The sequence below is a fragment of the Sinohyriopsis cumingii genome, chromosome 18, assembly GCF_028554795.1.
Source record: "Sinohyriopsis cumingii isolate HCF-2022 chromosome 18, ASM2855479v2, whole genome shotgun sequence".
Taxonomy (NCBI): domain Eukaryota; kingdom Metazoa; phylum Mollusca; class Bivalvia; order Unionida; family Unionidae; genus Sinohyriopsis; species Sinohyriopsis cumingii.
The window spans coordinates 80284230-80295300 of NC_142978.1; positions in this window are offsets into that span (position 1 = coordinate 80284230).

An 11071-nucleotide genomic window follows, 5' to 3' on the forward strand; every position below is an offset into this window, starting at 1 on the left:
AATGATGTAAATACATCAACAGATATAGATATCCTCAAACTATCGGCACATTCTTTTAAACGTGTTTTTCATATATAGCAAACTATATACACCCCCTCCTCTCCAGATGTTTGCAGTAATAAAATATCAAAATGTTTCCTGTACATCGGTGGATGTCCAGCAGTAATATTGCATAGGGCTGCATAGACACTAGACAAACATGCTGAATTCTAACAATTCAAGTATTTGGAAGCTTTTCAATAAATTTCAAACAAAGGCCTGACCAAAATATTAAAATATTTCTCCTCATCAACACTAGTCATATATCTAGCCCTCAAAAATTCGATACAATCCTATAAATGGTGTGAGAGGAGAAGCGATGACGAACTGAATTCTCAAAAATACCCCCTTTCTTCAAGAATATTTAAAAAAAATACGCCTAAGAAAAGGAAACAAGTAAAACTTTATTTCGCATCTACATCAAACATATATTGAGCCTACGATGTTTTAATACAATTTTCCATGCAGTTTGAAAGAAGAAGCAATGACGAAATGAATTCCACATACTTATTTTAAAAATGACCCAGAGGATAAACAGGAAATCCCTTTTGCGCATTTTAACCAACCTTGCATTGGGTCTCCAAAGATTCACCGAATTCCTCTGAGCAGTAAGAAGGAGAAGCGATGAAAAACTCGATTTCCAAAATACACCTCCTGACAATTTTTCAAACATGTCTTTCGAAATGGGCCAGAGGAAGCAAGTAACGTTATTGCACATCTACACCAACCACACATCTAGCCAATAACAGTTTCATTTAAATCCTTTAAGCGGTGTGAGAAACGATGACGATCTCAGTTCCCAACAATACCCGTTTTTATGACAATTTAAGAAAACAACAACACAATTTTAATATATTATTTCAAACATTATGGAAGTAGCAATAAGTTCCCCAAATACCCCATTTTTAATTTTTTTAAAAAGAAATGTTCATATAAAAAATGAGCAATAAGAAAAATGTTAATCTTACAGAGCCTTTACAGCAAGGACGCATGAATATAGTTTATAAAGTCTCATTCAGATCCTCGAAGCAACGTGGGGGAGAGGCGATGACGAACTAATATCCTCAAAAATATTCATTTTGTTACAAAAATTGTTCAAAAATTGTCCAGAGAAAAAAAAGTAGAACTTTACTGTACATCTACACAAACCACATATCTAGCCGACCTATCAGATAAGTGATGACGATCTGAATTCTATAATTCACCCTTTTTCAATTTTTTTCTTCATAATATGTCATCTTAAATGAGTTAGAGGAAAAAGTAAAACCTCATTGCGCATGTACTCCAACTATTTATCTAGCCTACTAAATTTTAATAATATTTTCCAAACAGTGTGTTGGAAAAAAGGGGTCAGATATCGTGTCAAATGGTAAAATCCTCCAAGTTTTGTGACGGACGGACAGACGGACGCCGAGAGGTAACGAAAATATATCCCGTTCTTCGCTAAACTGGGGATAATACAAACTTGGATTTTTATCATTAAATGCTGTTCTCTTTGCTACAACAATCTGCAGCAACAGTTAACGTGTGTAAGAGACAGCACTGTTGAATCAATCCTGATATAAAAAATCACTTGATGCTGTAACATTTTATCACACGTTGTTACAATTGGAAATATACCCAGAAAAACAAGTATCAGACAATGTATGGCTGAAAAACACTTGGTGGATATTTCATCGAGGATTGCAAACCCAACACGTTCGGCACGCATAGATGCTCTTCAGCTATACTGTTCAGTCTCCTGAGCCTTCATCTGATTGGCTGATAAAATGAGCGATTGTGGTAATAACATGAACAGAACACCTAAATATTCGCTGTCAGATCTTCGTGTAGGGCAATGGGGATCTGAATTTAATCAGATTTACCAAACCAATAATCTCACTTCATGGAAACATACTTTTTTCATACTCTCCTTTACAGAGGTAACCTATTTTTATTGTTCAATAATTTTAATATTTTGGTGACTATGTTGTATTTTAATCATAGCTTTACATATTTTAAGAATAAAATCATTATCATTGAAGAATTTCGACTTTCAGCAATCACATCCATAAAGAGGACAATATCGCTGACAAATTTAGCTATTACTTTTTAATTGAGTTTAAAATAGCGATTTTGCTATATTTAGTTATAATATATGCCACTGATAACAATTATTATTATTATCGTGTGCAGTGCGTGCTCAGCCATTTAACAACGTCATCATCAGCAAAGGTGCAGAGCCTGCAGTCCACCAGGGAACTTTGTCAATGGACAGTTGTTAACAATGTGTGACATGGTCTGAGGAGCTCCGCAGCAACAGGAAGAGTTAATGGCCTGGCCCCATTGGACAAGGTTAACTGCACAACGACCCTGTCCTGTCCAAAAGCGGGTCAGTGTGGACCACATATGACGTGGATGGTTGAAGTCAGGAGGCAGACAGATGACTTAGCTACGAGGGAGTGGTTTACAAAATCTGTTGAAGACCACTCGATACTCCATGCCGACAACGGACCTAACCAGACTGGGCGTCTCGAAGTCAAGCGGAGTGCTGAATGTGAGGTGATGTCCATGTACAGTGGAAGTTTCTCACTGGCATAGACCTTAGCCAACACTTTCGTGGTTGCTTCCTGACGACGCAGATGTGGAGGAGCAATGTTGCAGAGTACCGGCAGCCATGGTAAAGGAGTAGGACGTAGCGTTCCGGAGATTATGCTCATTGTTGTGCTGAACTGGACATCAATGAACTTAGTGTGGGATGATCAAATCCAGACAGGAGCACAATACTCGGCTGTCGAATAACAGAGGGCCATTGCTGATTTATTGAGTGTCTGAGCACTAGCGCCCCAGGTTGAGCCAGCCAGTTTGCGGAGTAGGTTGTTTCGAGTGGTAAGTTTTGCTGAAGTTTTCTTCAGGTGGTTGTAGAATGTTAGTGATCTGTCCAGAGTCACATCAAGGTATGTTGGGTGTCGGGTGATGTTTTATCTGCTGCTCACTGAGGAGGATGCAAAGCTTACGTTTCGCATTTGCATTGTTAAGGTGGAAGGCGCTATAGACTGTTTTTATTGCACTTGGCTGTAGACGCCATTTCTTGAAAAAGTCCGTCATATTCTCCAGTCCTTGTTCAGGACCCCCTCAAGCTCAGTAAATGAGCAACTTTGGGTCCCGAGAGCAATGTCATCTGCATACATGAACTTGCACGATTGTGTTACCCGTAAGTCATTGATATAGACATTGAACAAACTTGGCGAAAGAACAGACCCTTGCGGGAGTCCATTAGTCTGACGCCTCCACGAGCCTCGTCTCTCTCTGATGTACACTCTGAAGCGCCTATTGAGAATGAACAGTTCAATAATCTCAACTATCCAGCGCTGCAATACTCTGGAAATTTTCAACAGCAGCCCTGCATACCAGACCATATGCCATTGTTAGATCAAGAAAAACAGCTCCAGTTTTAAAGTTCATCTGAAACTCGTTTTCAACAATGTAGTCATGGCAAAGACTTGATCGCAAGTACTACGGCTATGCCCGAAGCCTCCCTGCTCAACAGTTATGATATTCCCCAAGTCAGGACCAATGCTTTGGAGAATCAGGTGCTCCATTACCTTAAAACAGACTGAAAGCAAGGAGATCGGCGAATAACTCGCTTTATTGCTGAGATCTTTGCCAGGCTTTGGGATCGCAATAATCTTTGCCTGGGGCCACAAAGTCGGCATGCACTTTTCCTTAACAAGCCGGGTGTAAAAGGTGCAAGCCATTCATTTGCCTTCGGGCCAAGATGCTTCAGGAACTCAGGCAGGATGTAGTCATATCCTGCTGCTTTGCCTGATTTGATGCTGCATAGCACCGTTTCATGTTATGTCGTTGTTAATGCCTCTGGAGTATTTTGATCTAGTTCATCTGACTTCCGACGGCAGTATTGTCGCCACTTATCTCGTACTTGACGTCGGTGCTGTCTCTCCAGGGTGCTTTTGCCTCTTGTAATAAGTGGCCAGCAACAGCATTTGGCCTGACAACAGGGTGAGCTTGAACTGGTGGTTGCTGATACATTCAACTACCTTCATTCCAGGTAGTTGCTTTTAGGACTATACGACTCTTTTGCTGAATTGCAGCAATCATTTACATATTATTTTCAATCTGGACATTAAAACACTAAATTAATCAGTGCCTTATGTGATAAAAATCAAAGAAAAACACTGAAAGTTGCTTTTAAGGAAAACATTTTTAGGATACAATTTTTTTATATACCATAACGTCTGTAGCAATTTGTTCAAATACAATGACAATCAATGCTTAAAATTAATTTATATTTTGACATAAACTAAATACAGTTTTTGAATTGCTAAACTAATAGAAAATTAATCAAACTGCTAGATGATTTCAAGTTTCAACAGAACACGCATTAAATACGGTAATTTGTTCGTAAATGCCATGAAGATACATAAAAACATAATTCTTGTACACATTAGAGGAAACATTTTCCCCCATGTGTACAATAACCTCTATAGCAAGCGTAATTCAAGCTCAGTGACATTCAGTATTTTAAAAATAATTTATATTTTTGACACAAACAAATACAGCTTCTGGATTCCTAGACTAATGGAAAACTTAATAAAACTGATTCTGTATAGACGATTTGAAGTTGCAGTTGAAATCGAGGTAGATAGGGTCTTTATTTCTAAATACCACGAAGATACATGAAAAACATAATTTATTCTTGTACTTAGATGCTGTGGTAACATTCATTTTAAACTTGACACGTTTTAAATATTAAAGATTCGAACTTAAAAAACAAAATTTTCTTTACATCTCAAAAAGGTATTTGCATATGACTTGGTCTTTATTATTAATGAATGTCCCTAACAGAAGTACTCTTTAAGCTTTTGTCACATCTACACCATGGCAACGGTGATAAGCTTTATAGCAACAATTTTATATTTGAAAGAAGAACATGCAAAACAAATTGTTAAAAGTAAAAAGATATTAATAGCAAGTACATGCACTTGTTAAAAACATGTATTAAATGTTATTTGGGATAATAGCAACACTTTTAGATTTGAAAGGAGGACATGCAAAACAGATTGTTAAAAGTATTAAAATATTAATAGCAAGTACATGTACTTTAATTTTTTTAATGTAATTTGGGATATCTCTGAAATGAAGGTCTTCCTATCATTACAACAAAGAACATACATATACATAATCACACGCGTTGAACAATAAATATTCACACCATATCATAGAGAAGCAAAACTATATCCAAAATAATGACATGTAAAGAAAAAATGTCAAGAAAAAAATTACAGAAAAAATAATTACGTGTTTGAAATTAAACTTGGGATGAGTGTGTATGGTGCATCCTGAAAACTGTTAATGATGCACAATTAGAAGTACGGTAGAGCTGTGCGGCCTTTATGTAACCGTTTTGCTTACTTTATTGCCAGGAATGCCTGAAATCTAACGAGGTGTCATATTGTTTGCTTCTAGATTTCATATGCCAGACACAACTTTAACTAGAGGAAAAAGGATATGTACCTATTTATTTGTCAATGGAAAGTGATGAAAAGAGTTAATAATAATAATAATAATAATAACAAATACCAGAAGCTGAACACATTGAATCGGGAAAGGACCTGACGCGAGGTTGACTAAACATTTGAAGTATCGACTATTTATTTTTGGGGCACATTCATTATCAGTCCAGGTGTGATTTGAGTCGGTACGTAGCATTTGGACGGACTGGAGAGAATGTCCAGCTGAGTTGAAATGAAAGAGGAGTTGTATATTGACCACGTCATTTGCTTAGTTTTTGTAGCTGTTAATTCTTTTCCTAACAAGTCAGTTGTTTTGCCAACATAATGGATGTCAGAAATCTTGCAGGTCATAGCATAAACAGATATGCATCCGAAATTTGACCCCGCTTAAGTCTAATTTACCGAAGTTCACTAAACACCGGCGGTTAAACAGACGATTGGCTTACTACCGCCACTTCACTTGTATTCAGGAAAGCTGATAAGGATCTTCCATAAAAGTGTAGGTCAGTTCCACTAATCTTGTATTTCACTTAAATATGACTTCAGATCAAGTTACTGGTAATTTAAAAAAATAAGCGAACTGCCGAACAAATTTCATATTTATAGCATTAGTTGTACAGCTCATTCAGGGATCAAAACTGTTCTCACTAAACGCTTGATTAAGGTGGGGCTTGAAAGTGAATCCTCTGATACAGTTGGCGCTGGAGTATCACGAGGTGCCGTTCTGGGTCCAGTATTATTCATGTGCCATGTAAATGATTTGCCATGTTATGTAATACATAAAGTCAGAGTATTTGCTATAGATTGCCTACTATACCATCAATAAAAAGTCTTTGAAAGATCATATTAAGTTTACAATACGACCTAATGTATTATAGTTATGGGCTAAAACATGGAATATGTGTAGCAATGACAAAACAATTTCACATACCTCTACCAATCCATATCTTGGTGTACAATTCTTAGAGAATTTAGAATAATTAATGCACATTAACAAATATGGTTGAAAGGCTAACTTCTCTTTAGGCTTTCTTCGCTTGATTTTACGTAGCTGCAACCAGCAACGCAAACGTGCTATGTCTTTAGCCCTTGTATGATAAATTCCGATCTTTAGGTCATTCATCTGGGACCCAAGGAATAAGCCTGATGTAAATAAGTTAGATCAGAGTTTCTCAAACTGTGATACGCGGACCATTGGTGGTAAAGCTCCATTCATGTGGTCTGTGAAAGTTAGCTAACGGTACATTCAACATTAGGAACGACCACTAAGGGGTCTGCCGAGATCCTCAACAATGATCAAGTAGTCTGCGAAAGAAAGGTTTGCGAACCACTGAGTTAGAGAAATCACAAGTGGTAGGATGGTTGATGCTGGCGATACCTCATTATGACTACTTGATCCCACCACGACCAAAACCATCAACCAAATAAGAACTTTGACAAGTACGTTATCAGTAATGTTGTGGACATTCAGTGAAAAAATATACAATATGTTTGAAAGTGGACTGCAGTAGATCAGAATAATATAAACACTCCGATTTGTGAGTGCCATCAAATTAGAGAACACTAAGTACGTACGACATCTGTTGAGGTCTTCAACTCCAGCCTTAGACATTCCAGTCTTAGACGTTCTCTCTCTCTCTCTCTCTCTCTCTCTCTCTCTTCCAGTGGGTCAGTACTGATTCTCACAACATAACAGACCTTTCTGAAATTTGTTCTAAGCCCCACCCACAATTGTTAGCATCTAAACTAAAACTAATTCTTCCCCAAATTATAAAACACCATCTTGACTCACAGGGAATGAAAATAACATACCACCAACATATTACGAGTTCAGCATAAAATAAGGTCCTGAGATACTATTTATCTGAAGAGATAAATGCAATTAAATTAAGTGGGCATACAGCATAATGAATGTTGCAGATACAGTTTTTCGTTTCTTCGGTTATCTGCATACCCGATACATTGCTTTCACCAGGAAGTCTAAACATAAATGCGCTTATCAATTTGCAATGTATTTTACTTTGTTCTCGGTCAATATAGAGTTAACATCAGATGTTCTTGGTGAGTACACTGTGTATTTTGGCCATATGACTTCAAATGAGTACAATAGGAACCATACATTGTATACAATTCTGACTGACAGGAGAAACTAGATTACAGTCTTGTAATTATAAAAAGGTATGAATAGTTAATCAACTATTATTAGAACAAGTAATGTTACTTTTTGCATTTTTTAAAAACTTCGACAAAAACTGAAAAATGAAAATAAATGATTTTGTGTTTAATTAGCCCTCTTAGCTTACATGTAGTTGTAAGTTTGCTTTTACTCGTCTGGTGAACTTTTAGAAACTAAACAAAAATTAAATTGAATGTTTAAGTGGCAGTTGATTTAATAATTTTTACTGATTTGTAAATACAATACTGTAATCTATCACAGTTAAATTAGGTACAATGCATGGACATATGGCCAAAATACATAATGTAATGACTAAGAAAGACACGTGAACCTACCTTGACAACACTGGTAAATCGTGATGTATTTCTTGGCCAGTACAGCTCATTTTGTTACGTTTCGTCTAACGACAACTCAATTTTTTAATTTGTCAAGCACTTGTGCATTTGATAAAGAATATATCCTTAGGAATTACTTCATTTAATGTCCTCTGTAATGGCCTACATACTGTAACTGTTACGCGTAGTGATATACTGTAATCACCCACCAAAAGTTCGTGCAATGTAACTAACATTAAGGTAAGACTGATCCGATCATCTAGTATCCAAAGCGGATAGCAAGGGTTAAGCTAAATCAATGTAGTGTTTGTATTAATGCTATTAAATTGCTGGCTGTTGTTACTGTTCGTAAATGAGGTGTAAAATAGTTAGAACGGTCGTTGCATGAAGTGTCTGGAAAACAACCTCTCACCTCGGTGTGTAACTAATGTGATAAATATAGGGCATGCGCAACTTGCATTTATATCTCCATTTTATAGATTTATCCGATTTTAGTGATTAGTTGTTTTGATTGTGGGAAGTCGGTGTTAGAGAAATTCTTCTCAGCCAGAGGAATTAGCCAATTTCTAGGGGCAAACGTCAGAATGCAGTATTGATTAAGTTTTCATGGTGGCATTGCTTAGTTTCGTATTTGAGTTCAGATCAGAGCTGGAGAAGTCGGCATGAACCAAATAGTTCCTATTTAAATCTAAAGGTGTAGATTAGTTGCATATTTCCATGTGAAATATTTGTGATAGGGACTGATATTTTGTGCAATGGAATAATCGAGAAGGGGTTGTTCCAGACGCCTTATATTGTTGGGATGATGCTAAATGTAGTGTAAAGTCATATGTTGAAAGTGGCTTGAATTCGTTGTTCGGCTGACCCAGGGATAGGAAATAATTCCTTTCATTGGGTGGTTGAGTTGTGATGTGTATTTTCATGGTGTGAAGTACTGGCGCCACGTTACGGAATTTTAACTAGGACAAGGCACGCAATTCTGAGTTTGTGATATGTGTGGTCATTCATTAATTAAAGTTATTTATAGTCTTGGCGTGTTATTAGAACTTCCAGTAGTCCTTGGAAATAAGGGAAAAACAAATTAATTTTAGCAGAAACCATGAGAGTGTTGGATTAACTCGGTAGAAAGAAACCCTTTTGCATATAACACTATTTTGAAAACGTTCGTTTATCTGAGCTGTGTATCACTGTCAGCAGAAACTAGCTGCACACAGATGGATGATTGAACGTGAACGAAAAATATATACATAATGAGCAACTGAGCGAGAGATAAGAAACGAAAGAACAAATAAATCAACGAAATTAACAGCAAATAAAGTGATATATCAAAATATTTATAGCTACATGGTTTAAAGTATTTTATTGTATATTATACAATATAGAATATAATACCCTTATGCACATTGCATCTCTCTCTCTCTCTCTCTCTCTCTCTCTCTCTCTCTCTCTCTCTATATATATATATATATATATATATATATATATATATATATATATATATATATATATATATGCATGCTAGTCAAGAATCCTGTACATTATTAGTTAAATTCATCATACGAGTACACTTTGCCAGTAGCTACCTATGCCTGACATTCCCTCAGACGGTACAAAATTCTGTATATCATGCAAATGTCCCACGTACCCCATGCTCATTGGTGCTCCATGTTTTCTCCCGAAGTCTCCGATTTTACGTCCGATTTTTAAAATATACATTTTCTTTAATCTCTTTATACACACTGTACATCATTACAGACTTGACTTGTATGTAATGGAACATGGCAAGCAACGTTCAGTTTACATGAGAGAGAGAGAGAGAGAGAGAGAGAGATGGAACTTACCAAGATGATCACAGAAGTGAGGGTAAGTTTTAGGTTACTGGTCGATCTGTAGAATAGAAAACAGACAACGAGCACAACATAAAGCAACTCCATGTTACTTTTTTAACAAAGGTGTAATGCTGTACTGTCCTCTTTCGTCCAGTTTAACAGTGCGAAATGGTAATCTTATTAACCCGTGGGAACTACTTCATGTGACCCGCTAGTGGACACGTATATGTGTCGTGGACACCTTTATCTTTCAACAAGACGATAAGGTTCCGGCAGCTTTAGCCATCAGGTCTATCGTTGTCTATGGAGTTTGCCTTTATATGACCTTTTGGTGGAAATAGTAATCATTTAATTATTTGTACTTATATGACCTTTGGCAGGAATAGTAGTTATATAATTTGGGAATATTTATAAAGAATACAGTTTTTAGCGAGAAAAAAGAATAACGTTGCAGGCCCAATATTAAAACTCAGACCTTTTCCTTTCAACTGCACGATGCTGGTGAGATCAAAATAATGTAGAACAGAAGCACTAATTTACACATAATTTTTTCTACGCTTAGACGCAAAATTGGGATATTTGCTTGTTTGTTTTTCAAGACTAATTCCATAAAAGCTGTTGATAGATAAATGTAGCGATTTTTCTTGTTTTCGCAATGGAGCGCTAATGGACGACGAGAGGTCGTCATTCTTATTAGATTTTTTTTAGTCCTTAAAGTTAAAAGCACGTCCTTTTTGGACTGGCATTCTTAACAGTACACAAAATATATACTGTGATGATATTGTAATTTATCCATAACTTAAACTATAAATTTAATACAGCAACCAACAGAAAAATGGGACGTTTCCCAGGGTGTAAAACAATCGGAATATCTTCAGCTTTATTTCCTGAATGCGAACTGCTACGCATGCGTGGCACTGCATCTTGTGAGTCGAAATATTTTGTTTATATCTTAATGTAAGGGAAGAGGGAAGGTGGATATAAATTCTTATTTATTGGATTCCCCGGATAAAATTACTTCCTTTGTAGCAGCTGCTTTTGTATTTTTCTCACACCATAATGAAAGTTTCTGAGAAGAACAGTGTACATATCCATAACCCATGTTTCCGTTGAGTCAGAAATTCGCGCAATTTTCATGTCGAAGAAAAATGCACGAACACACTGCGGCATAGTCGCTAA